Source organism: Mobula hypostoma, chromosome 3 (assembly GCF_963921235.1).
Source record: "Mobula hypostoma chromosome 3, sMobHyp1.1, whole genome shotgun sequence".
In the NCBI taxonomy this organism is placed as follows: domain Eukaryota; kingdom Metazoa; phylum Chordata; class Chondrichthyes; order Myliobatiformes; family Myliobatidae; genus Mobula; species Mobula hypostoma.
Window position 1 is genome coordinate 202,726,800 of NC_086099.1, and position 27,412 is coordinate 202,754,211.

Genomic DNA, 27,412 nt, shown 5'->3' on the forward strand with positions numbered 1-27,412 from the left:
TGGCAGGACTTTCATATGATGAAAGACTGGATCGACTAGGCTTATACTCGTTGGAATTTAGAAGATTGAGGGGGGATCTTATTAAAATGTATAAAATCCTAAAGGGATTGGACAGGCTAGATGCAGGAAGATTGTTCCTGATGTTGGGGAAGTCCAGAACGAGGGGTCACAGTTTGAGGATAAAGGGGAAGCCTTTTAGGACTGAGATTAGGAAAAACTTCTTCACACAGAGAGTGGTGAATCTGTGGAATTCTCTGCCACAGGAAACAGTTGAGGCCAGTTCATTGGCTATATTTAAGAGGGAGTTAGATATGGCCCTTGTGGCTAAAGGGATCGGGGAGTATGGAGAGAAGGCAGGTACAGGGTTCTGAGTTGGATGATCAGCCATGATCATACTGAATGGTGGTGCAGGCTCGAAGGGCCGAATGGCCTACTCCTGCACCTAGTTTCTATGTTTCTATGTTTCCATGATTTGGAGGAGGAAGCGCGATGTACAGTTTCACATGCAAAATGCTGAAGGGACTCTGTAAATCAGGCAGCATCCACGGAGGTGAATAAACAGTTGATGTTTTGGGCTGAGACTCTTCACCAGGACTACTGAAGGGTCTCCGCCTAAAACGGTGACTGTTTATTTTTCTCTCTAGATGCTGTTTGGCTTGTTAAGATCCTCCAGTATTTTGTGTGTGTTGCTCAAGATTTCCGGCATCTCCCGAATCTCCGGTGGCTTTGGGATGTAAAGTATTCAAGGTCATTGACAGTGCATTGAGGTAGTACAAGGTTAAAATAGTACCAACGTTACAACCATTGTAACCACAGTGTAACAGCTACAGAAGTGTAGTGATCCTAACAAGCGTACCAATTAATAGTCCTATGACAGTGGGTGAAGCTGTTCTGACAGTACATGATTTCAGACTTTTGTACCTTCTGCCCAATGGAAGAGGAGAGAAGAGCGAATGTTGGGGGTGAGGGAGTGTGAAAGATAAGAGGGCGATTGTTTAAAATTGAGATCTGGATGTTTTTTTTGGTGGTTACTTGGATGAAAAATTTGGCAGTATGTTGGAGAAACCAATGATAATTGGACGTTTTTGGCTTTTACCCAATTCCTCACCACCTTAGTATGATTCAATGGTTCCATTTAATATCAGAGAATGTATACAATAAACAACCTGAAATTCTTACTCCCCGCAGACATCCTCGAAACAGAAGAGAACCCCCCAAAGAATGAATGGCAGGAAAAAACATAAGAACCCAAAGTCCCTCCCACGCACGAGCAGCAGCATGCATCATCGAAATGAACAATTATAATTGTGAATTTAAGTCCCAGTAAAATACAATTTTTACCAGAGTGTAATGGAGGCACCTTGGGCACTTTTACATATCCCAAGGGCCGCATTCAAGTGTACAGGACAGCCACAGGAGTCTCATTTCATACATACTAGAGGGTCTTGTGTTAGCTGCGGGAGCCTGTTTTGGGATTCTGAGAAGCACATATATTGGCTATGTTCCTGCTGCTTACACCAAGTCCGAGCAATCAGAAGTCCGGAATAGAGACAGCGCCATAAATTGACAGAACTATTTCTATATGTGGCTTGTTCTTTGAGCCTTGGCTTCTCACCTTGACTGGTGAGTTAAAAGAAATAGTTCTGTAAAAGGCCAGAATTGTCTCCAAAAAGAATGAAAAGAGTATTGATTGATTCAGAGGTCAGAGATGAACATGCATTTTATTTATTTTTAAACATAAACGTAGCAAGTTCTTTACACAAGATTAACAGGTTTCTATTGACAATTGGCTTAGCTGTGTACAATACTGTGCATGGCATTCTGCATAATTACGACAGAGCTGGATTTTACAGCTTTCTAAAGACTACTTAGTTAATATTCAGTGCCAGGAATTGGAATCTGAGCTGCATTCAGAGCAGAGCCAAGCATTCCTCTCAGTGAGGTGGAAGGGAAAGTGGAAGCTGTAACAGCTGGCCCTCGATACCAATCAGTTTGGGGTGGATGCAATAGGGTATGGAGTGGGCACAGTAGCAACCCCCTTCATTGCTGCTGACAGAAAGGGAAATGACACACTTAGAGAATCACAGAAAATATGCAATTCGGGGAGGAGGCTATGTAGCCCATTGATAAAGTACTGTCCAGTCTGATCCCACCCTCTGTCACTATGTCCATAGGTGGTACATTTACTGGAGATGTAACTTCACATTTCCAGTCATCCACATTCAGTCCTAATCTTCAATGCTGTGTTGGTAAGGTTTGAAGTTTGTGCCTTTTACTCATTGATTGCTTGTCCATCCTGCTGGGTGTGGTCTTTCGTTGAGTCTATTATGATTCTTGGTGAATAGGCCTGCAAGAAAATGAGTTTCAGGGTTCTATCTGGTGACATAGCTGTCCCTTGATAATAAATTTACTTCGTATACTTTTGTACTTTCTACATTCTCCCTCTGACCAGGTGGGTTTCCACAGGCTACTCCAGTTTCCAGGCATAGAGCTTTACACCAAAGAAGGAAGCCCTTCGGCCCACTGGGGCTTTGCTGACCATGGTGAGTATCTATACCAGGGGTTCGCAACCTGGAGTCCACAGACTCCTCAGTTAATGGTAGGGGTTAATGGCATAAAAAAGCTTGGGCATCCCTGGTCTATACTAATCTCACTTGCCTGGATTAATTCCATTTCCCTCTATGATTTGCTTATTTAGGTACCTGTTCAATGTTGCTATTGTCCCTGCCTCCAAGTACTTCCTCTGACAGCTCAGTCTAGAATACTGCAGCACTTTCTGTAAAGAATTTACTCCTCAGATCCCCTTCGAACTTCCTCCCTCTCATTTTAATCCTATTAAATCTCCTCTGTTTCACCTTAAGCTTTCCTCCCACATGTTGGACTCTTCTGGGTTGATAGAAATCATTGGCCATTGGCGAGTGTGTGGGTGAGTGGTAAAACCCAGGGGAACTGGTGAGAGAACAAAAAAAAATGGAGTTAGTGTTGCATTAGTGTAAATAGGTGCTTAATGGTTGTTGTTGACTGGTGGGCCAAAGGCCCTATTAAATTGCTTATGACTTTATGATTGTGCAGGCAGAGACATATTGGGAGGATATTCCAAGAACTTGTTAAATGTGATGAAGATTCCTGCCTGTACTACCCTTTCAGGCAAAGACTTCCATACCCCTACCACTTCCTGGATCGAAATCGGTTCCAAATTAATCATCCTATAAATTAATCTCAGTCAGAATGAGAGAAGATCTCACTGAAGCATACAAAATCCTGACAGAGGTCTTCAAGCTGGATATCGTGAAGATGTTTCCTTTGACTGCGGCAAGGGAGCATCTATTCTAGAACTAGAGATGACTGTATCAGGGTGTCGGGTAAAACAATTATGATGTGGAGCAATTGAGCTCAGAGAAAAGGTGAATTTGTGGAATTCTCTTTGGCTGAAAGCTGTGAAGGCCAAGTTACTGGATATGTCTAAGAATTAGAAAGGGAAAGACAGATACACATGGAATATAAATGCATTTCTAGTCACAAAAGGTCAAGGGATATGGGAAAGGAATAGGAACACACGTTTAAAATATAGGATCGGTATTGGTTGTATTGAACGGTTGAAAAAGATTGAAGGGCTCAGTGCTGACTCCTGTTCAGATTTTCTATACTTTTTTAGGTTTTTAATCCCTCTATTAAAATAAATATATTCTTATTCTTCCTAATAGGTTTGCTTTGGCATAATTTTATCCACCTCAATTAAGTTTCAACTCTGTCCTTTATGTTCCAAAAACCTGAACTTAACTAGTCTAGGCTGCAACTTTCCAGAACTGGCCACGTCCTCGTAAATCTCCTCCACACTGCCTCAAATGTAGTCATTTCCCTGTACTGTGGTAACCAGACTGTACACGGTAATTGAGCTGTGGTCTAAAAAGTATGGTATGCAATACCAGCATACCTTCCCCGCTTAATTCAATTAATAAAGGAAAACATTCTGTAGGTCTTTTAATCCAACTTATTGACCTAGTTAGTTACCTATAAGCATCTGTGGATACAGTATATGCTCAGAGCCACTTCATTCTCTGCATAGTCAAAATTCTCCTACTTATTGTCTTGTTGCACCTGGGCTAACAGTACAAAAATGAAGAGTGAGTTCACCAGAGGGCAACTCAAAACTTTTAAGAAAAGTGCCTTTAGTAATATATTATTTTGAATTTATTGTGTGTTGGACACTTCAAACTGACTTTTGAAGACAGTGCAAAACACAGGAATTTTGGAAGTGTGTTTCCTGAAACAGAAATTATTCAATGTTGCTCTTGTTTCTTCCATCATTTCTTCGTATATCAGATTTCTTAGCCTTATACATATACTACATAACCCAAGGGACACTAATGAATAATTGGCAGTCAGATTGTGCCTACATACAGTATATCACATTGTAGTTCCTGTTTGCCCTTGACATCTCAGGTTCAGGGTCAACCACACTTATGTTAGATTGCCATATCCTTGGCTTTTGTTCACTGGTTTATGTTTTTGTGTATTAAAGATATTGCACAGAATGTTAATCTATCATGTTAATGGCATAATTTCTTTGATTAGGGAAAGTTAACTAAACTTTGTACCACAGAGAATACACCAGCCTGCATAGGCTGCTTACAAGATTGCTTTTTGTTATTTACTCATTCATGCATGGAGAATGCCGCCTTGCCAGCATTTAGTACACAGCCCTTGCTGAGCAATTAGCTGCGCGGTTAGCGTAACATTGGAACAGTGAGTTGCTGGTCTCCGCTCCCGTTGTTTCAGGAGGGACCTCTCTCCCTCGCCAGAGAGAGAGAGAGAGAGAGAGAGAGAGCCTGTCTGAGATGCCAAGGTGATGGATTACAGATTGTAGTTTTGATGGACTCTGGATTAAAATTTCATTGGGGATTGTATGGTGGAGTGGTCGGTGTTTCTGCTGGTGCTTGTATGGGGGGGGCAGACATTTCTACCATTCATCCTATGGGGTTTCTTGTTTCATAGATATCTGTGAAGAGTAAGAATTTCAGGATGTATACTGTATTCATTCCCTGATATTAAAATAAACCTTTGAAACACTGGATGCAGATAAAAATCAACATCATTAAAGGATCTAATAGTCATTTATAGGCCAGATAGATTAACAATATCAGAGGACATTGGTAAACCAAGGAATTTTTTACAACAATCCAATAGTTTCATGGTTACTGTTGCTGAGCCTATTTTATTTTTTTCCACAGATGTTTACAAATTAACATCAAAAGTAATTGGCAGAAGTTTGGTTAGGGGTAATTATCTGTATTATACTCCATTGCTTTGTAAAACAGACATCGTTAGAAATGTTGCCATATCTCTGCCAAATAGATACAGTATATAGGACCCTGGTTACAGCTACATAGGACCCTGGTCAGACCCCACTTGCAGGACTGTGCTCAGTTTTGGTCATCTCACTACAGAAAGGATGTGGAAACTATAGAAAGGATGTAGAGGAGATTTACAAGGATGTTGCCTGGATTGGCGAGCATGCCTTATGAGAATAGGTTGAGTGAACTTGGCCTTCTCTCCTTGGAGCGACAGAAAATGAGAGGTGACCTGATAGGGGTGTATAAGATGATGAGAGGCATTGATCATGTGGATAGTCAGAAGCTTTTTCCCAGGGCTGAAATGGCTAACATGAGAGGGCACAGTTTTAAGGTGCTTGGAAATAAGTACAGAGGAGATGTCAAGGGTAAGTTTCTTACGCAGAGAGTGGTGAGTGCATGGAATGGGCTGCTGGTGACAATGGTGGAGGTGGATACAATAGGTCTTTTAAGAGACTCTTGGATAGGTACATGGAAAATAGAGGGCTATGGGTAACCCTAAGTAATTTCTAAATTAAGTACATGTCCGGCACAGCATTGTAGGCCAAAGTGCCTGTACGATTTGTACGATTTGGTTTAGGGCCATCTACAGTATATAGTGAAATTACTTCATTTCTTGGCTTCCTAATGTCTCTGTATGCAACTAGGAACTATCTGTGTTAAATATGAAATTTAGACATTCAACCTGCATGACCTCCATGACAACATGAGCAAATGGTCAAACAGAGGAGTCGTCACCTGCTTCACAGTTGAGGGGTCCTCGTCAGATATTGATCTCTCACATCATGCCTTGCAACTCGATCAGATTTTACTGCTTCGACAGGACCACCAAGTAGATGAAGGCAGATAGAGTAGGAAAGCCTTTCTATTGAGGGTAATAATGCAACACCTGTAATGAATGGCCAATTGGCAATCCTCTTGGCAGCCCCCACATGAGCTCAGTTCCCTTATTCCTAAAACTACAACAGATCAGATTTCTATAACCAACAAGAATAATTAAAAGTCAACCGATTAGAAAGAAATTGAGTCACCCCATTTAAGGTTTATTTCATTAATGATAGGCATTGTGCTCCACATAACAGCCCTATGCAGAAATAAAATATCCTCCAACTCAAGCTGATTCATGTCAAGGGAGAATCATTGGAATAAGCATTTGAAATATTCCTGTGTTTGTATTCACAAATATATGTACTCTTTGTAAATGCAACAAAGGATGCATTGTGATAGACAAGGCCGTTATTTTTCTTACTTCAATGCAGAAATCTCATTTAAACATCATAATTAGAAATTATAGCATGTGTTTGCTTTTCTACTGGGTATTATGTACATATAACAACACACTTAACTAACCCTCGGGCATTTAAAAATACCAAGGTAAATTCAATTAAGCTTTATCTGCCAGGAAGCACATGAAGAGCTGTAGCATGAATGACCTTGTACAGCTTTCTGGAGATTTTAAAATGCAATGCTTCTTAAAAAGAAATCCTGTTAACGAGAGAGTTAAAATTCAGGGAAAGACAAAACCCATTGTGACCAGCATGTCTCTGTGCAATCATCAGTAGAACTAACTATTACAGTCAATTTAATAGCTTGAAAATGAACTCATTAGTGGTCTTTTATCAGTGGAAAAAGTCTATTAAATCCGGATGTGTGGAGAAGCAGTACGGAGCCTCATTTCCATCCCACTTGTGACCTGAACAAATCACAGGAATGGATTGTAAGGCACAGGGTCAGGCCTGAGTGCAAAAAGATATTTTTCACACTACGCCAAACTTGCTTTACCTTTCGGGTTTCTGATGCGATTAATTTTCATTTACAATCGGCTTTCCATACATATTTCATCTCCCATCACCTGCCACTACCTGTTTGCCCATCACTCCGAAGTCAGATTAAGCCCCGGAAATATTATGTTAAAGGAACAAGAAGATTTAATTGAATTCTCAATGATATTTGAACAAAATTATGATCACCACCCATCATACAAATTTTTTCAGCATGTGTGTTTCTTTGTGTGATTTAATTTATTCAAATAAGATTTGTGGCTACTCAACAAAAAAATGTTTCAAGTCCTTTCCGATCTCTAAAGAAAGTGATTAGTGGTTCATGTGAACCAAAATCCAGGGTCACTCAGATCCAAAATAGGGAGGAAAATACAATGCGCTCCCTATACAATGAACAGCTGATCTTAGAGAGAATGTAGATATAGAACAGTTATTGCGATCACAACAAAGGAATGAAACCAGATTATTGCTGGTAATGACATGCAAATTGTTGTATAAAATATTTGCCCAAAGCTTTTTTTTAAAATTGGTTGTGGTTTATACAGTAATTTTGAGCAATAATTATTACAATCCTGAACAGTCCTTCAGGCATTTTATCTAGAATGAAGGTTCATTTGCTAAAAAAAACAGTTTATTGAAAATCTACAATATTGCAATTACTATATCAATGTATTAGGACTTCACTTAATTGATTAACATACTCAGCCAAAACCTATCATAACACACTCCTCCTCAGATTCAGACGCAATATTTGGCTCATCTGAGGGGAGCAATAAGGTTTGAAGTCAAACTAATAAATAACTGGGAATCCAGCTTGTGGATACTGTGACCTCTCAGTGTGTCGGTTTCTAGAAATTGCTACAAAATCAAATAGTAGAAACCGAAGATGCTGAGAATACTCAGCAGCTCAAAGAGCTTCTGTTGAGGAAGGGACAGTTTTAATATTTTAGGTCAGTGCCTTTGCATTAGAATCTATCCTGATCATCTAAATGCCACCATTGTGAATAGATGCTCACCTCAAGCTAAGAACGTTGAAATGGTAAATGAGACCTTTATTCATTGATGCTATCCATTAAAGCAGGGACTTTGCACATATTTAATTATCATGACACAGAGGTCCACATGTAGCTTTTTCTGAATACTCACCTCCATTAAAAAGCAGCTCCCCCAAGTAATGAAGCATATTTTTAATTTGTACATGCTTGGATCCAATGTTAGAAACACAAGGGATTCTGCAAATGCTGGACTTCCAGGGCAACACACGCACAGAAGGGTGGCATGGTGGCATAGTGGCTAGCACAGCACTTCACAAGATCAGCAACCCAGGTTCAATTCCCACCGCTGTCTGTAAGGAGTTTGTACGTTCTCACAGTGACTACGTGGGCTTCCTTCAGGTTTTTCCACATTCCAAAGAAGTACAGATTGGTTGGTTAATTGGTCATTGTAAATTGTCTGTGATTAGGCAAGGGTTAAATTGAGGGTTGCCGGACAGCATGGCTTGAAAGGCTGGAGGGCCTATTCTGTGCTGTAAGTCAATAAATAAATAAATAGATGTTGGGGGATCTCAACAGATCAGGCAGCATCTACGGAGAGAATAAATAGTCAATTGTTCAGACCAGGAATCTCAATCTCTCTCCCCTCCCACTAAAGGACAAGGAACACATTGCAATTAGTGGTCTTTAATTCCCTTGCTGCCCCATAATCATTTAACTGCTGACATCTTCAGCTCTCAATGCTTTCATATGTTTTCATTTTAGATACCTTCTTGAGCTGTGACTGGGGGCAAGGGAGTGGTGGTCTGCACTTGCTTGTATTATATTAATAATTATATTCTAGAACAATTTTCCCAAGCCCTGCCGCCAGCATCATTGAGCAAACGAAAAACAGATATGAACCAATTACTACATCCTGCTGAATTGTATCTAGAATAGTCCATCATTCTGGACTGAATACCACACTGCAGAATATCAAATAAAACAAAACACCTCAAATAAATAGCTTTTTCCTTACTTACTTCATTAAGTTCATGAAAGGTACACCATTTTTTTCTACTTTTTTAAACTACTAGGAATTAGTTTATGTCGGTAGCTAAATCCAAACAGCTCCAAATATCCAAATATTCTCCCCAACATACCAACTAAATAGAAGATATCAGATTAGATCAGAGAGTTGGAATATAATCAATCACGTAATCTCACATCACATGAAACAATCTGAATATCCTATTCCTACTTCTATATTTTTTTTAGATTATGAGAACACTCAGTCCTCTTCTATTGTCATTTAGAAATGCATACATGCATTAAGAGATGATACAATGTTTCTCCAGAGTGATATCACAGAAAAACAGGACAAACCAAAGACTAACACTGACAGAACCACATAATTATAACATATAGTTACAGCAGTGCAAAGCAATACCATAATTTGATGAAGAACAAACCATGGGCACGGTAAAAAAAAGTCTCAAAGTCCCCGAGTCAATCGACTCCTGAGTCCCCGATAGCAGGCGGCAAAAGGGAGAAACTCACTGCCATAATCCTCCAGGCACCGTCAACTTGCCGATGCCTCGGAAGCAGCCGACCACAGCTGACACTGAGTCCGTCCGTCCGAAAACTTCGAGCCTCCGACCAGCCCCTCAGATACAGCTTCCCGAGCACCATCCTCTGCCGAGCGCCTTCGACCTCGCCCCGGCCGCTGAAACAAGCAAAGCCGAGGATTCGGGGCCTTCTGCTCCGGAGATTCTGGTTACCACACAGTAGCAGCGGCAGTGAAGCGGGCATTTCAGAAGTTTCTCCAGATGTTCCTCCGTACTCTCATATCTATCTCCATCAAATCAGAATTGTGCACGGTCCCTACTTGACAGATTACAGATATCATTCATCGGAGAGGTCGCAGGCGCTGCCGTCGCGCCGCCAACTTTTCCTTCTCCTTTCATTGAAGTGAAAAGCATGACATTAAAAAATCCTTGAAAGACATATGCTTCTCGTTATAAATGCAAGTTACATAGAGGTATATTCAGCTGGTTACAAAAAATAGATGCACACAGAGAACTAACAAGGAGGCTTGTAAAAGTTGGTTTGCTCGGTGAAGATTCCTAGCTTTTATAAGAGACCATAAGACTTATGAAGTTGGCCATTCGGCCCATCGAGTCTGCTCCGCCATTTTATCATGAGCTGATCCATTCTCCCATTTAGTACCACTCCCCCGCCTTCGCACCATAACCTTTGATGCCCTGGCTACTCAGATACCTATCAATCTCTGTCTTAAATATACCCAATGACTTGGCCTCCACTGCTGTCCGTGGCAACAAATTCCATAGATTCACCACCCTCTGGCTAAAAAATTTCTTTGCATCTCTGTTCTGAATGGGCGCCCTTCAATTCTTAAGTCATGTCTTCTCGTACTAGACTCCCCCACCATGGGAAACAATTTTGCCACATCCACTCTGTCCATGCCTTTCAACATTCAAAATGTTTCTATGAGGTCCCCCCCTCATTCTTCTAAATTCCAAGGAATACAGTCCAAGAGCGGTCAAACGTTCCTCATATGTTAACCTTCTCATTCCCAGAATCATTCTAGTGAATCTTATCTGAGCCCTCTTCAACGTCAGCACATCCTTTCTTCAAGAGGTTGCGAGATTAATGGTCACTCATTTTTAATTGTACCCAGTAAAAAAATAGAACTGTGTAATCAATTCTTTTTTCTGGTACTCATGGATATTTAGTTAGTAACTTCAGTGATCATTTTTACTAATCACTAATGCAAGTTTATTAGATGGATAAATCTTTGAGTGACATTTTTGGTGGCTGGGTTGGTAGTGTTGAGGAAGGAAAGAGTCTGCAGAAATCTGAACAGATTAAAGAATGTAGAAAGAAATGGCAGATGGAATACAGTACAGGGGAATGTATGGTCATGCACTTTGGTAGAAGGAATAAAGGCATAGACTATTTTATAAATGGTGAGAAAATTCAGAAATTGAAGGTGGAAAGAGACTTGGGAATCCTTGTGCATGATTCCCTGAAGTTTAACTTGCAGGCTGAGTTGGTGGTAACAAGAGCAACTGCGATTAACTTTGAGAGGACTGGAATATAACAGTAAGGATGTAATGCTCAGTCATTAATAAGGAATTTGTCAGACCACATTGGAGCTTTGTGAGCAGTTGGGCCCATATTTAAGAAGAAATATGCTGGCATTGGACAGTGACCAGGGAGGTTCACAAGAGTGATCCTAGAAATGAAAGAGTTATTAAAAGGGTATGGTCCTGGGCCTGTACTCACTGGAGTTTAAAACGACTGAGGATTTCATTGAAACCTACTGAAAATTAAAAAGCCTAGATACAGTGGACATGTACAGGCTGTTTCTGATAGTGGGAGAGCCTAGGACCAGAGGACGCAGCCTCAGAATACAAAGACATCCCTTTAGAACAGAGACGAGAAGGAATTCCTTTACACAGAGGGTAGTGGATCCATGGAATTCATTGCAACACACTGCTGTGGAGGCCAAGTTATTGGGCATATTTATAGTGGAGGTTGAAAGGTTCTTGAATAGTAATCAAAGGTTATGGAGAAAAGGCAGGTGAATGGGTTTGAAAAGGATAATAAACCAGCCATGATTAAATGGTGGAGCAGACTCAATGGGCTGAATGGCCTAATTTTACTCCTATGTCTTATAGTCATATGGCCTTAATTTCAGATAAATGGTTCATATTATACATAAGGCTTTCACTTGGGTATAAATCCTGAGGTAAGGGCTTACCAGTATGTAGAGTGACATTGTAAATGCTTACAGGTTTAGAGTTTAATGCGTAGGAATATATTTTCTGTTTGGTGCTTTCTTTTATAAGAAAATTTATTTTAGCAGATGAGTATGTTGCACTCTTACCAGACTAACTTCTAACACCAATGTTCAATTATCTTCATATGATTAAATTTTTAAGATATTTAGTATTAACACACCAAATAAATGGAATAATATTTGCTCAGTAAGTGATATTCTGTAGTAATTTTGCTATTTCAAGCAGATTCATTACCACCTGGGGAAGTATTTGTTAAAGTTGCAGCCTTCTATGCCTGGGAGAGGATATTTTAAGCAGAAAATAATATCAGAAGTATGTTATCAATTCTGATTTGTTTTAGAAAGATGCCCCAGTGAAATGTTAACATCGACCTTTGTTAAAAAGGGAAATGCTGAGCTGCACAATATTTTTCTTTCTATGCAAAGCAAACTGATAGCTGCAATCTTATTACCATTCCGAAGTAATCATCCTTCATCTTCGTGCTTACATCTTTTCTAATCTAGCGTCAAAGATTAAAGTCTATTGTGTAGACTTGACAGGTAGCATTATACCTACAAAATGAGGTTAGGAAAAGCACTGCATTCTGTACAAGACCACTGTAAAAACATAATTGGTCCCCCACTCCATTCAGCCACTTTCTATTTGTTCCAGGAAAGTGTGAGTAGAATTTGAATTACAAGGAATTTTCAGCACACTTACTGCTCAGATGGTTTTGTGCCAAAGTTAATGCTCAACATGAACATCCTCTCATTCCTCTTCTTCAAGCCCAATAAATATATTCTCCTGACATTTGCCCAAATAACCTCACCTTTAAATGTATTTGTGTTACTTGCCTCAGAGAGTAAAGACTTCCAGTCTCTGTACTTTCTAGACAAAAATGATTCTGGTTTACTTTGTTAAGTTTATTAGTGACTTTATGTTTTTTTCCTGACTGTTTATTCTCACCTCAATGTCAAACGTTTCGAAGGTACATTTAAAGTCAGAGAAATGTACACAATATACATCTTGAAATTCTTTTACTTCGCAACCATCCACGAAAACAGAGGAGTGCCCCAAAGAACGACAGTTAAATGTTAGAACCCCAAGGTCCTCCCCCCCCCCAGTTCCACCCTCCCATGCATAAGCGGCAGCAAGCAACAATACCCCCTCCCCACACCGGCAAAAAAAAAAGAATCGACACCTACCATTGAGCACTCAAGTCTGAGCAAAGCAACAGCAAAGACACAAACTTGCAGTTACCCCTAAGACTTCGCGTTTCACCCTGTATTCAACATACCACAGGTTTTTTCTCTCCCTAATAAGGGAGAAAGAGGTGTCTCCGTTTTCCCAGCGAGCAGGCAGACATAACAAACAACCAGCTGGTTTACGATGTTAAAAGTCCGCCACGTTGCTTTTCTCGAGCTCTTTGCCCAAAAGTCTGGGCACACAACCGCAAATATTCTGACTCCCCTGCCAACACACGGGTCTCCTGTCATGACACTGACCCTCGACCTGCCCAGCTCCAGCGCCCCAAGATCCTAGGCTTCCAAGTCTGAGCCCTTGGGGTGCCGAACAACAATGGGTAGTTATGAAACCCTGAGAGTGGGTCCAATTCCCACAGTAGTCAGCGTGAAACTCCAGGTCAGGGTCTTCAAAAGAACTCTGAAAGGGTAAAATAAAGATAGTAAAGATGGAAACAGCTGTTTCCGAAGATGCAAGCAAAGGAGCCGCCGTTTAGCGCCGTCATCACTCTGCTCCACTTCCCATGTGGAAACAACTCAACTTCTACCCCATAAAATCCTTCCATAGCGACCATAATGAGCTCATTCACTATACTTGCGATGAACGCCCCATCATTAGTGTGATTATCCCCATTCAACAATCATAAAATATAGTCATTTCAGTGTACACACACTCAACATTTTGGGAACAAATTCTTTCGCTCTTCCATCAGGGGACAATGTACCCAAAAACACCACCCTATGCACTACTTTTTTGTGTAGTATACACACACACATATACACTCAAAGCCTACTTTATAAGGGGCCTCCTGTACCTAATAAAGTGGCCACAGTGCATGTTCACGGTCCAGTCCTCTGCTGCTGTAACCCAATCATTTCAGGGTTCGGGGTGCGGTGCATTCAGAGATGCTCTTCTGCACACCACTGTTGTAACACATGGTCATTGTCACCTTTCTGTCAGCTTGAACCAGTCTGGCCATTCTCGTCTGACCTCTCTCTCATTAACAATAAACCGCTGCTCACCGGATTTTTTTTTCATATTATTTGCACCATTCTCTGTAAACTCAGGAGACTGTTGTGCATGAAAATTCCAGGAGATCAGCAGTTTCCAAGATACTCAAACCACCCCGTCATTCCACGGTCAAAGTCACGTAGATCACATTTCTTCCCAATTTTGATGCTTGGTCTGTACAACAACTGAACCTCTTGACCATGTCTGCATGCTTTTATGCACTGAGTTGCTGCTTCATGATTGGCTGATTATCGGTAGATATTTGCATTAACGAGAGGGTGCACAGGTGCTCCTGCGTATATTATCGTAATATATAGTATATTTTATGTATTACACTGTACTGACTCCATGAAACAACAAATACCACCACATATGTCAGTGATAATAAACCTGATTCTGATTCTGTACAGAAATCCCACATGTTTTTACAGAGATGTAATTACAATCTTGACGTTGCATGCCCATACTTTTTCACATTTTTTCCTCACAACACTTGATTCAGTGCATCAAGTCATTGAGTAATGCAGCATAAAATCAGGCTTTTTGGCCCAACTCATCCGTGCTGACCAAGGTGCCCACCTAGGTTACTCCTATTTGCCTGTGTTTGGCCCATATCCTTCTAAAACAGGGGTTCCCGATCGTTTTTATGCCATGGACCCTTACCATTAAGCAAGGGGTCAGCTTGGGGACCCCCCACTTTAAAGCTTTCCTATCTATGTACCATCCAGGTACCTCTGAAATAGTGTTATTTACCTCCCTTCAGCTACTTTTTCGGGCAGGTCATTCTACATACACACCATGCTCTGCATGAAGAGGTTGCTCCATAGGCTTCCTTTTTATCTTTCCACTCTCACCTTAACCCAAGGTCTTCTGTTTGTTGGCTTCCTATCCCTGGAAAAAAAAAGACTGTGCTTTCATCCTTCATGATTTTATACACCACTGTAAGATAACCCTTCAGTCTCCTATGTTCCAAGGAATAAAGTCCTACCCTGTCCAAACTGTCCCTATAACTGAGGCCATTGAATCCCAGCAACAGAGTCAAAAATCTTCTTTGCACTCTTTCCTGCTTATTGACACCTTTCCCTTGACAGAGTGACCAAAACTGCTCACAATATTCCAAGTACATCCCCAGCAATATCTTGTAGAAATGCAACATAAATACCCCCTACCAGTCGCAGAGCATTCCCATTTCCCCCCACTTATTTTGAAGTTCAAAGTAAATTAGTTATTAAAGTACGTTTATGTCACTATATACTGCATTGAGATTCATTTTCCCGCAGGCATTACAGGAAAAATAAATTAAGTAGAATCTTCGAAAAACTAAGCAAAAGCGAAAACTGCAAACAACAGGCATCAACAACTAACGTGCGAAGGCAAACGAACTTCACAAATAAATAAAAATGACCAAGAATATGAATTGTAAAAGAGTCCATGAATGCCTCTTAAACTCCGTGGTCACTTTATTACATACCTCCTGTATCTAATAATGTGGTCACTAAGTGTATGTTTGCGATCTTCTGCTGCTGTTTGCCATCCACTTCAAGGTTCGACGTTCCATGTGTTCAGAGATGCTCTTCTGCACACCACTGTGGTAACGAGTGGTTATTTGAGTTGCTGTTGTCTTTCTGTCAAGTTGAAACAGTCTGTCGATTCTCCTCTGACCTCTTTCATTAACAAGACATTTTCGCCCACAGAACTGCAGCTCACTGGTTGTTTTTCCTCACACCATTCTTCATAAACTCTAGAGACTGCTGTGCATGAAAATCCCAGGAGATCAGCAGTCTTTGAGATACTCAAACTACCCCGTCTAGCCACAATCGGTCAAGCTCGCTGAGTGTATTTCTCTGTATCCTATTCTCTCTCATGTCCACCAACTTTCAGCGGACTGAAAAGCTCAAGCATATAGACATTAAGAAAGAGGACGTGCTGGAGCTTTTGGAAAGGATCAAGTTGGATAAGTCACCATGACGATATATACTTCAGTCTGCCGTGGGAAGTGAGGGAGGAGATTGTTGAGCCTCTGGCAATAATTTTTGCATCATCAAAGGGGACAAGAGAGGTTCCAGAGGATTGGAGGGTTGCAGATTTTGTTCCCTTATTCAAGAAAGGGAGTAGAGATAGCCCAGGAAATTATAGACCAGTGAGTCTTATTTCAGTGGTTGATAAATTGATGGAGAAGATCCTGAGAGGCAGGATTTATGAACAGTTGGAGAGGCATAATAAGATTACGAATAGTCAGCATGGCTTTGTCAAGGGCAGGTCGTGCCTTATGGTATTTGATAAGGTACCCCATGCAAGGTTTATTGAGAAAGTAAGAAGACATGGGATTGAAAGGGACTTTGCTGTGTGGATCCAGAAATGGCTTGCACACAGAAAGCAAAGAGTGGTTGTTGACGGGTCATATTCTGCTTGGAGGTTGGAGACCAATGGTGTGCCTTGGGGATCTCTTCTGGGTCCCCTTCTCTTTGTGATTTTTATAAATGACCTGGATAATGGAGGGATGGGTTAGTGAATTTGCTGATGACACAAAGGTTGGAAATGTTGTGGATAGTGCGGAGGGCTGTCAGAGGTTACAGCGGGACATCGATAGGGTGCAAAGGTGGGCTGAGAAGTGGCAGATGGAGTTCAACCCAGATAAGTGCGAGGTGGTTCATTTTGGTAGGTCACATATGATAGCAGAATATATTATTCATGGTAAGATTCTTGACAGTATGGAGAATCAGAGGGATCTTGGGGTCCGAGTCCATAGGACACTCAAAGCTGCTGCGCAGGTTGTCTGTGCGGTTAAGAAGGCATATGGTGCATGAGCCTTCATCAACCGTGGGATTGAGTTTAAGAGCTGAGAGGTAATGTTACAGCTATACAGGACCCTGGTCAGACCCCACTTGGAGTACTGTGCTCAGTTCTGGTCACCTTACTGTAGGAAAGACGTGGAAACTATAGAAAGGGTGCAGAGGAGGTCTACAAGGATATTCAAGCAACACACATCAAAGTTGCTGGTGAACACAGCAGGCCAGGCAGTATCTCTAGGAAGAGGTACAGTCGACGTTTCAGGCCGAGACCCTTCGTCAGGACTAACTGAAGGAAGAGTTAGTAAGAGATTTGAAAGTGGGAGGGGGAGGAGGAGATCCAAAATGATAGGAGAAGACAGGAGGGGGAGGGATGGAGCCAAGAGCTGGACAGGTGATTGGCAAAGGGGATATGAGAGGATCATGGGACAGGAGGCCCAGGGAGAAAGAAAAGGGGGGGTAACCCAGAGGATGGGCAAGGGGTATAGTCAGAGGGACAGAGGGAGAAAAAGGAGAGAGAGAGAGAGAGAGAGAGAGAAAGGATGTGTGTATATAAATAAATAAAGGATGGGGTACGAGGGGGAGGTGGGGCATTAGTGGAAGTTAGAGAAGTCGATGTTCATGCCATCAGGTTGGAGGCTACCCAGACGGAATATAAGGTGTTGTTTCTCCAACCTGGGTGTGGCTTCATCTTTACAGTAGAGGAGGCCGTGGATAGACATGTCAGAATGGGAATGGGATGTGGAATTAAAATGTGTGGCCACTGGGAGATCCTGCTTTCTCTGGCAGACAGAGCATAGGTGTTCAGCAAAGCGGTCTCCCAATCTGTGTCGGGTCTCGCCAATATATAGAAGGCCACATCGGGAGCACCGAACGCAGTATATCACCCCAGCCGACTCACAGGTGAAGTGTTGCCTCACCTGGAAGGGCTGTCTGGGGCCCTGAATGGTGGTAAGGGAGGAAGTATAAGGGCATGTATAGCACTTGTTCCGCTTACAAGGATAAGTGTCAGGAGGGAGATCAGTGGGGAGGGATGGGGGGGAACGAATGGACAAGGGAGTCGCGTAGGGAGTGATCCCTGCGGAAAGCGGGGGGGGGAGGGAAAGATGTGCTTTGTGGTGGGATCCCGTTGGAGGTGGCGGAAGTTACGGAGAATAATATGTTGGACCCGGAGGCTGGTGGGGTGGTAGGTGAGAACCAAGGGAACCCTATTCCTAGTGGGGTGGCAGGAGGATGGAGTGAGAGCAGATGTGTGTGAAATGAGGGAGATGCGTTTGAGAGCAGAGTTGATGGTGGAGGAAGGGAAGCCCCTTTCTTTAAAAAAGGAAGACATCTCCCTCGTCCTGGAATGAAAAGCCTCGTCCTGAGAGCAGATGCGGCGAAGACGGAGGAATTGCGAGAAGGGGATGGCGTTTTTGCAAGAGACAGGGTGAGAAGAGGAATAGTCCAGATAGTTGTGAGAGTCAGTAGGCTTATAGTAGACATCAGTGGATAAGCTTTCTCCAGAGATAGAGACAGAAAGATCTAGAAAGGGGAGGGAGGTGTCGGAAATGGACCAGGTAAACTTGAGGGCAGGGTGAAAGTTGGAGGCAAAGTTAATAAAGTCAACGAGCTCAGCATGCGTGCAGGAAGCAGCGCCAATGCAGACGTCGATGTAGCGGAGGAAAAGTGGGGGACAGATACCAGAATAGGCATGGAACATAGATTGTTCCACAAAGCCAACAAAAAAGGCAGGCATAGCTAGGACCCATACGGGTGCCCATAGCTTCCGCCACCTCCAACAGGATCCCACCACAAAGCACATCTTTCCCTCCCCCCCGCCTCTGCTTTCCGCAGGGATCGCTCCCTACGCGACTCCCTTGTCCATTCGTTCCCCCCCATCCCTCCCCACTGATCTCCCTCCTGGCACTCATCCTTGTAAGCAGAACAAGTGCTACACATGCCCTTACACTTCCTCCCTTACCACCATTCAGGGCCCCAGACAGTCCTTCCAGGTGAGGCGACACTTCAGCTGTGAGTCGGCTGGGGTGATATACTGCGTCCAGTGCTCCCGATGTGGCCTTTTATATATTGGCGAGACCCGACACAGACTGGGAGACCGCTTTGCTGAACACCTATGCTCTGTCTGCCAGAGAAAGCAGGATCTCCCAGTGGCCACACATTTTAATTCCACATCCCATTCCCATTCTGACATGTCTATCCACGGCCTCCTCTACTGTAAAGATGAAGCCACACTCAGGTTGGAGGAACAACACCTTATATTCCGTCTGGGTAGCCTCCAACCTGATGGCATGAACATCGACTTCTCTAACTTCCGCTAATGCCACACCTTCCCCTCGTACCCCATCCGTTATTTATTTATATACACACATCCTTTCTCTCTCTCTCTCCTTTGTCCCTCTGACTATACCCCTTGCCCATCCTCTGGGTTCACCACCCCCCCCGTCTTTCTTCCTGGACCTCCTGTCCCATGATCCTCTCGTATCCCTTTTGCCAATCACCTGTCCAGCTCTTGGCTCCATCCCTCCCCCTCCTGTCTTCTCCTATCATTTTGGATCTCCCCCTCCCCTTCCCACTTTCAAATCTCTTACTAACTCTTCCTTCAATTAGTCCTGACGAAGGGCCTCGGTCTGAAATGTCGACTGTACCTCTTCCTAGAGATGCTGCCTGGCCTGCTGCGTTCACCAGCAACTTTGATGTGTGTTGCTTGAATTTCCAGCATCTGCAGAATTCCTGTTGTCTGCAAGGATATTGCCTGGATTGGGGAGCATGCCTTATGAGAATAGGTTTCGTGAACTTGTCCTTTTTCCCTTAGAGCAATGGAGGATGAGAGGTGACCTGATAGAGGTGTATAAGATGATGAGAGGCAAAGATCACATGGGTAGTCAGAGGCTTTTTCCCAGGACTGAACTGGCTAACACGAGAGGGCACAGTTTTAAGGTGCTTGGAAGTAGGTACAGAGGAGATATCATTGGTAAGTTTTTTACGCAGAGAGTGGTGAGTGTGTGGAATGGGCTGCCGGCAACAGTGGTGCAGGTGGATACAATAGGGTCTTTTAAGAGACTCCTGGATGGGTACATGGAGCTTAGAAAAATAGAGGGCTATGGATAGCCTGAGGTAATTTTAAAGTAAGTACATGTTTCGCACAGCTTTGTGAGCTGAAGGGCCTGTATTGTGCTGTAGGTTTTCTGTGTTCTGTGTAACTTCCTTAGGTTCTCCTGCTGCCCACCTATAGTAGGAATAATTTACGGTCAATAATTAAGCTACCAACCAGCATGTTCTTGGATGTGGGAAGAAATCAGAGCATCCAAAGGAAACCGACACAGAAAGAGGATGCCAAGTACACCAAGATAACCATGGTGTCTGGATCTTAAGACTTTCAAACCCATTTGCCATTCTTGATGAAACATAAGTTAAGGGTTTGATAGAGTTTTTAACCAGAGAAATGATTAGTGGTAGGGGTCCATGGCACAAAAAAGGTTGGGAACCCCTGGATTAAAGGTAAATTGATGAACAAGAATGTTCTTGCAAATCATTACAAGTTGCGAACGTATCAGAGTTTCGGAAACCACCACTCTGAACCCCATGTGCGTTGTGTGAGCTAAGCAATACCTGTTTCTTCTTACGTTAGGGTAATGGCATTGTTTTTTACATTCATCTCAATGGACATATCAACATCTCACCTGAAGAATTGCATCCCAGAGAGTGAAACACTCCCTAGATCCTGTACTGAAGGGTCAGGCAGGATTTTGTATCCTCATCTTCAGCTATCTGTCCATGGCTCGCCTGAGCTTTGTAATGTGTGAGACAATCTAATTTCAAGGCGAATGATTGTCTGATGGGCAGCGCGCTTTGCAGTGACACAAAGAAACCAATCAGACACCCAGAAGCCCACAAGGCATGGATGGAGTTACCAGTCAGTAGACATTTATCTGAAAATAGACTGAGTAGCACAGGCATCAGAATCCAGCCCCAGGTTCATTAAATTGAAATGAATAAAGAGCTTCCACAGGATGATTCAAAGTCACTGGAAATTACTCCAATATCTCTCTGTCAATTTAGAGCGGACATATCTTTTGTTAGGCATTTCCGTCTGTTCTTTCTGTGATTTGAGTTTTCCATCATTCACAGCTGTCCTGCTCTTCCGTCTGGTGATTTGAGCCCACTTTTAAATGCAATTGCTGCACAGAAGGCCATTCTACAGCTATTGGAATGCTGGCCTAATAAATATTTGGGCCACGATTCATAAGAATCACACAGCAAAAGAAAAGATATAGCACAAACATGGACTGTCTGGTTCATCTATGCCAAACATGATGCCGATCTTTATCAATCCTATTTGCCTGCATTAGGCCTGTATCCCTCTACAGCTTTCTTACCTGAGTACCTATCCATTGTCATTGTATCCAGCTTGATTCTATCCCCTATGTTGAAAAGTTTACTCTTCAGATCTCTTTTGTGTTTCTTCCCTCTCACCTTAATATTGTGTCTTCTAGTTCTGGGAAAAAAATTCTGATTACCTATTCTATCTATGGCCCCTGTAATTTTATAATTATCTGTAAGATCACTCTGTTCGACTCCTACATTTCACTGAGAATAAATGAAGCCTGTCCAATATCTCCTTGCAACAACAGCCTTCCTTTCTGGTGCATCTCTTCTGCACTCTCTCTATTGCTACCACATCCTTCCTACAGTGTAGCAACCAGATCTGTACATAATAATCTTAAGTGTAGTCTCAGCAACACATCTGTAACAGAACATCACAAATATTATACTCCATGTTTTAGCCTATGAAAGAAAGCGTGCCAAATTCCCTTTTCACTACCCTATCCATCTGTGACACTCAGCGAGCTGTGGACTTTCACCCCAGGATCTCTCTGTACTGTACATCACTGTTCTAAGGTCTCTCCACTTACTCTATCTGTCCTGTAAGAGTTTGACCTCCCAAAATGCATTACCTTACACTTGTCTGGATTAGGTACTATCTGCCACCACTCTTCCCAGCATTTCAGGTGATCTATGTTCTGCTTTATTCTTGGACAACTTTCTTTGCTACCTACAACACCACCACTTGTTCTGTCATCTGCAAGTATACTAATACTGAATTCTCATCTAAGTCAATAACATATACGTTATGAACAATAATGGTCCCAGAACTGCTCCTGCTGTAAGTTCAAGATTTCTGGTCGTCCATCCACCATTATGGTCTGCCTCTTATCCCCAGCTTCATTTTGCATTCAGAGGGGATTTTCAGGAGAATCCTGAGCAATAAACAAACAACTGGAAGAACTTAGTAGGTCATGCAGCATCTATGGAAGTAAAGGGATGGTCAACATTTCAGGTTGAGACTAAACAGTTATAGTCGTAGGCCAATGGAGTCAGGTGGAATAGATGGAGAGAGCAGTGGTGAGGCAGAGGTTGGAAGTGGAATGAGATAAGGATGGATATAATGGATAGATGGAACCAGAACCAAGGGAGAAGAAACCCAAGAGATAGGTGGATGAAACCAGATGGAGAAGGATAACTAGGAGATCAGGTGAGGGAAGTAGCAATGGAAAGGGTAAACAAAGAGATGAGATCCTGTGTGGACTGGGAGGGGGGACTGGAAAAGGCACCCAAAGAGAGTGTGTAACCTGAAACTAGATAATTCAAAGCAATAAACACAAAATGATAGAGGAAATCAGCAGGTCGTGAGGCACCTATGGAAATGAATAAACAGTCACTGTTTCAGGCCGAGACCCTTCTTCTGGACTGGAAAGGAAGGGGGAAGATGCCAGAATAAAAAAGGCAGGGTGAGGGGAAGAAGAAAGCTAGAAGGTGATAGGTGAAACCAAGAGGGTAGGAAAGGTAAAGGGCTGGAAAGGAAGGAATCTGATAGGAGAGGAGAGTGAACCATGTGAGAAAGGGAAAGAGTAGGGGACCCGGGGGAGGTGAGAAGAGGTAAGAGGCCAGAGTGGGGAATAGAAGAAAAGAGAAAGGGAGGAGTATTGGAATATAAGGTGTTGCTCCTCCACCCTGAGGGTGGCCTTATCGTGGCACAAGAGGAGACTGTGGACCAACGTGCCAGAACAAAAATGGGAATCGGATTTAAAATGTTCGGCCACCAGGAACTTCTGCCTTTGGTGGATGGAACGGGGATACTCGGACATTGGGAAGTTACGCTCCATTGGGTTGTTGGCTAATTCAGTGGAATATGAGATGCTGCACTTCTGGCTTGATTTTGGTCTCACTGTGGCAGTGAAAAAGGTAGACGACAGACAAGTCAGTATGAGGATGGAGATGCAGTTGAAATGACACATTCATCAGCAGGGAGATGTGAACTGAAGGAACCCCATTATGATATCAATGTCCAGCTGGCTGCATGTGCCTACCTGAAGTGTCAACACTCTGCATGATCACACGTCACCAAGTCTTGCTGAACTTACTGCCATTGCATACAGCAAGCTGCTGTATTCTTTGCAAAATTCTGAACGCGAGCCTCTCCATGGCTTTGGGCTGCCACTTGCAACATAGGATTTGATCTAAACCAATGGCGGTCCCAAAGACGCTGAAGACATGTGCCCTGACCTTCCCCATGACTTCCCTAATCCTCATGATAGACTATTTTCACAGCTCTTCCGGCACCCACAGAGACAACTCCTTTTGAGCTTCGACCTCCATCCCGTGCTTCTTTACAGAACTTCCAGGACCTGTTTTAATTCAGAAACCACGGTGAAATTTGCCCTAGTGGTTTCTGAAAGGGAAGATTGATAAAATTTGCTATTTTTAAGCAGAGGCTTCCAATTGAATCTTCGGAATTATGCATATGCTAAAGGTAAGCTCTATTTTTGAAGCAATAACATGTTGCTGTAGAGGGAGATTTTGCTATATTTGTTCTCTTTTTAATTTGAGAGGGAATGGCAAGATTCCTGTAACTCGGCAATATCAAAATACAAATTCCAGGACAAATTTCACTGAAGTCTGATTTTTTAAAAAGTATCCTACGGAACAAATGAGAAAATCTGCAGATACTGGAAATTCAAGCAAGACACACAAAATGCTGGAGGAACTCAGCAGGCCAGGCAGCATCTATGGAAAAGAGTATAGTTAATGTTTCAGGCTGAGACCTTTCATCAGGACTGGAGTAAAAGAGATAAAGAACATCAGTTTTTGTAACGGTTCCATTTTTCCTGTTTGAGAAAATAGACCGAGACTGAGTATTCAGCAAGTTCCTCTAGTGTAAGGAAAAATCTTGCCTTTGTTGTGCTTTCAGACACTCTCATCTAAAATATTGTAATGTGCTGATGCTCTCCTTTGGGATAATGTTAAAATTCCACTTCAATTATGCTCAATAGACAGTATTAGACAGTACCAGTCAATTTTGCATTCCATTTTCCTAAGTAGTTTGTGAGACTGACTGCTAACGGCCATTTTGTGCAGACTACTGATTGGTGGCCAAAATCTACAAGCTACTCCAACTTGGAAAGAGGTAAAAAATCTGAATGCTTGACCAAATAAACCACAGCCATACTTTTACAATAAATTCTCAGACATTATTTGATATCTTAAGTTGCAAGCACAGCACTTGAGTTGAGGAAAATCAATTTCCATTCCTGACCTGAATTTAACTGCTGTACAAACAGAATTAAACGGCTGAATTTGGAAAATAACAAATGGGGATTTATTATTGAACAGTGATTCTTGAAGTACATATTTCTGTCAGAGCGCATATTGCATTAACAGCATTGTACACCAATATACCAGTCAATTATATGTTCGGACTAAGATTTACGATACTCAGTAAGACACACAAATATTCCAGCAATGTGGAGACGGACCAGTTGTCTTCTATTGATATGTATTTACAATTCAGCTATATTCACAATTCAACAAATAGCAATTCAGATAAAAGGTCATATGAAGGCAACAAGGCAGGAGAACCATTCAGCTAATTGTACTTCATCAATTTACAATTAAGATCCCATGCGACATATATTGTGTCCAAGGATTTCTTAAATAATTGCAGGGTTATTGGCTCCAGTTTGTGTTTTGACCATTCTTATTGTGCAGAAGACTCCTGACAGCTTGGATCTGCCCTCTCTTCTGCTCTACAGTTTCATTTGAAGCATCTATTCTCGGTCTATCTTTGCCATTCCATGCACAGTTCTTTTCATTCTTTGAACAGAGTTTGCTTCCTTCTTGATTTTATTCATTTTAAGCTAATGGTCAGTCTTTTGAGTTTTTTTTAAAGAGTCAAGAGCATGTGTGGATGTGGGAGAGAAACTGAGCAACAGGGATAAAAGCTCCAAAAATCACTTAGTACATAGGGTTACCCAATATGCTCCTCCAGAAACAGTCAAACTTAAATTATTACATCTACTTTAAGCTATATTTGAGCTTGTCACTTGTGACATGGGTGTATTTAAGACAGACATTGATAGATTCTTGATTGGAAAAGGTTTTAAGGGTTACAGGTGAAAGGCGGGAGAACGGGATTGAGAAAAGATCAACCGTGATTGGTAAGAACATCAGACTCGATGGGCCAAATGGGCTAATTCTGCTACAGACTTATCACTGAGAGGACATTTTGAATCAGGGTGGCACAGGGGCATGGCAGGTAGATCTGCTGCTGCATAGCACCAGGGACCCTAGTTCAATCCCAAACTGATGTGCTGTGAAGTCGCATATTCTCCCTGGGACCCATGTGAGTTTCCTCTGGGGGCTCCGGTTGCTGCTTGCATCCCAGAGCCACGAGGGTTGGTAGCTTAGTTGGTCAGGGTAGGTTGCACCTGGTAAATAAGCGAGTAGTAGAATCTAAGGGAAGTTATTGAGAATACGGGAAGAATATAATAAAATAAATTAAATAAGCAGTGCAAAAAGAGGTAATGTTCATGGGTTGGGTTGTTGTTCATTCAGAAATCTGCTGGTGGACGGGAAGAGGCTTTTCTTATTTATATTTAACATGAACTGTTATAGATGGTGATGATGTGCTCGAGACTATGGCATTGATTATCGGAACAGTATCCTGATGTTTAATGATGATGCTTCGAGCAGACACAAAGTAACATTGAAGCTAGTTTCACAACTTCAGTGATTTAGACTGCAAATATCATGCATGGAATCACACAGCACAAAAGGTGTTTGTTTAAGCCATCTCACCTGCTTTCTGCAATATTCTCCTCTGTACTTAACCAGTTCCCTTTCCGGAGCGACTGTTGGATTGAGTGGCTGTTGCGTTTGTGTCATCCTTTCTTTCAGGATGTGTACTCTAGCTTATAGCATAAGTACTTTCTTTTTTAAATCTTTTTATTAATTATTATTGAAAATCAACAACAAAAAAATACATTGAAGTAATCAAGTCAACATATCAATATGTACAATAAGAATTAAACTATCAACCAAGTTAAACAATATATCAATAATAAAAAGAAAAAACAAAATGTTAAAGCTTTTTTTTTTGGAAAAAAGAAAGAAGGAAAAAGAACCCCTACTAACTAAAACAGAAAAAAAGACCCCTAACAAAAAAAAATGGAGAAAAAAAACCATTTGGAGCTCAAACCCGGAGCTATACGCCATTGATACGCCAACCAAATCCATTTACCCAAGAATCAGAAGGGGACCATCTTAATTAACTCAAATCAAATGACAGTAGCGGGCAAAAGAGCCCCACCTTTTCTCAAAGTCAAATCAAGGAGCAGAAGTTCGACTTCTGATTTTCTCCAAACTAAGACATAACATCACCTGGGAAAACCATTGTATCAAAGTGGGAGCAGAAGCATCTTTTCATTTTAATAAAATAGCCCTTCTGGCCAATAGTGTGGCAAATGCAATTACATATTAGTCTAATATAGAAACACTGTGAATATATTGAGGGATTATACCGAACAAAACTGTCAATTTATTAGGTTGTAAATTAATTTTTAAAGCTTTAGAAATTGTAGAAACGATTTATTTAAACCTTCACTTAGTGATCCTTCCTTTTCCCTTTGGAAGAATAAAGGAATTTATTCCTTTATGGATCTGTTTCAACATAAGTACATGGATAGGAAATGTTTTGAGGCACGTTGGCATAAGGTGGGCAAATGGGACCAGAGTCAGCATATTTCTGTGCTGCATTGCTCTGTGACTCCGTAACATACCAAAGGAAATCAGACAGCACTAAAACAAGCTCTTCAGGCTCTCATGGTAGACCATCAAGTGCTAATCCCGTTTCTAGCACTTGACCCATGAAAAACTTCATCCTCAGATCTCCTCTTAACCTTCTCTTAGACTTATGCACCTGCTTCCATGTGGCTTTGCCAGTGGGAAAAGTTTCTTACTATCTACCCTCTTTTTGTCCCTGATAATTTTGTATTCCTGAATCAGAAACTAAACCCCACTTGGCCCACCCCAGCCTCCATTGCTCCAGTATAAAAGTAAGTCTTCTCATTTTCTCCCTAAGCTCATTTTGTTGAGCTTAAGGAATAGGAGCAAGAGTTAACT

At 42.0% G+C, this 27,412-nt stretch overlaps 1 protein-coding gene across 2 annotated transcripts in view; it reads left to right on the forward strand.

The window, feature by feature from the left end:
- adarb2 (adenosine deaminase RNA specific B2 (inactive)) overlaps nt 1-27,412 on the forward strand; it is an 832,269-nt gene that overhangs the window by 152,521 nt on the left and 652,336 nt on the right. The gene's annotated exons all lie outside the window — the stretch shown is intronic.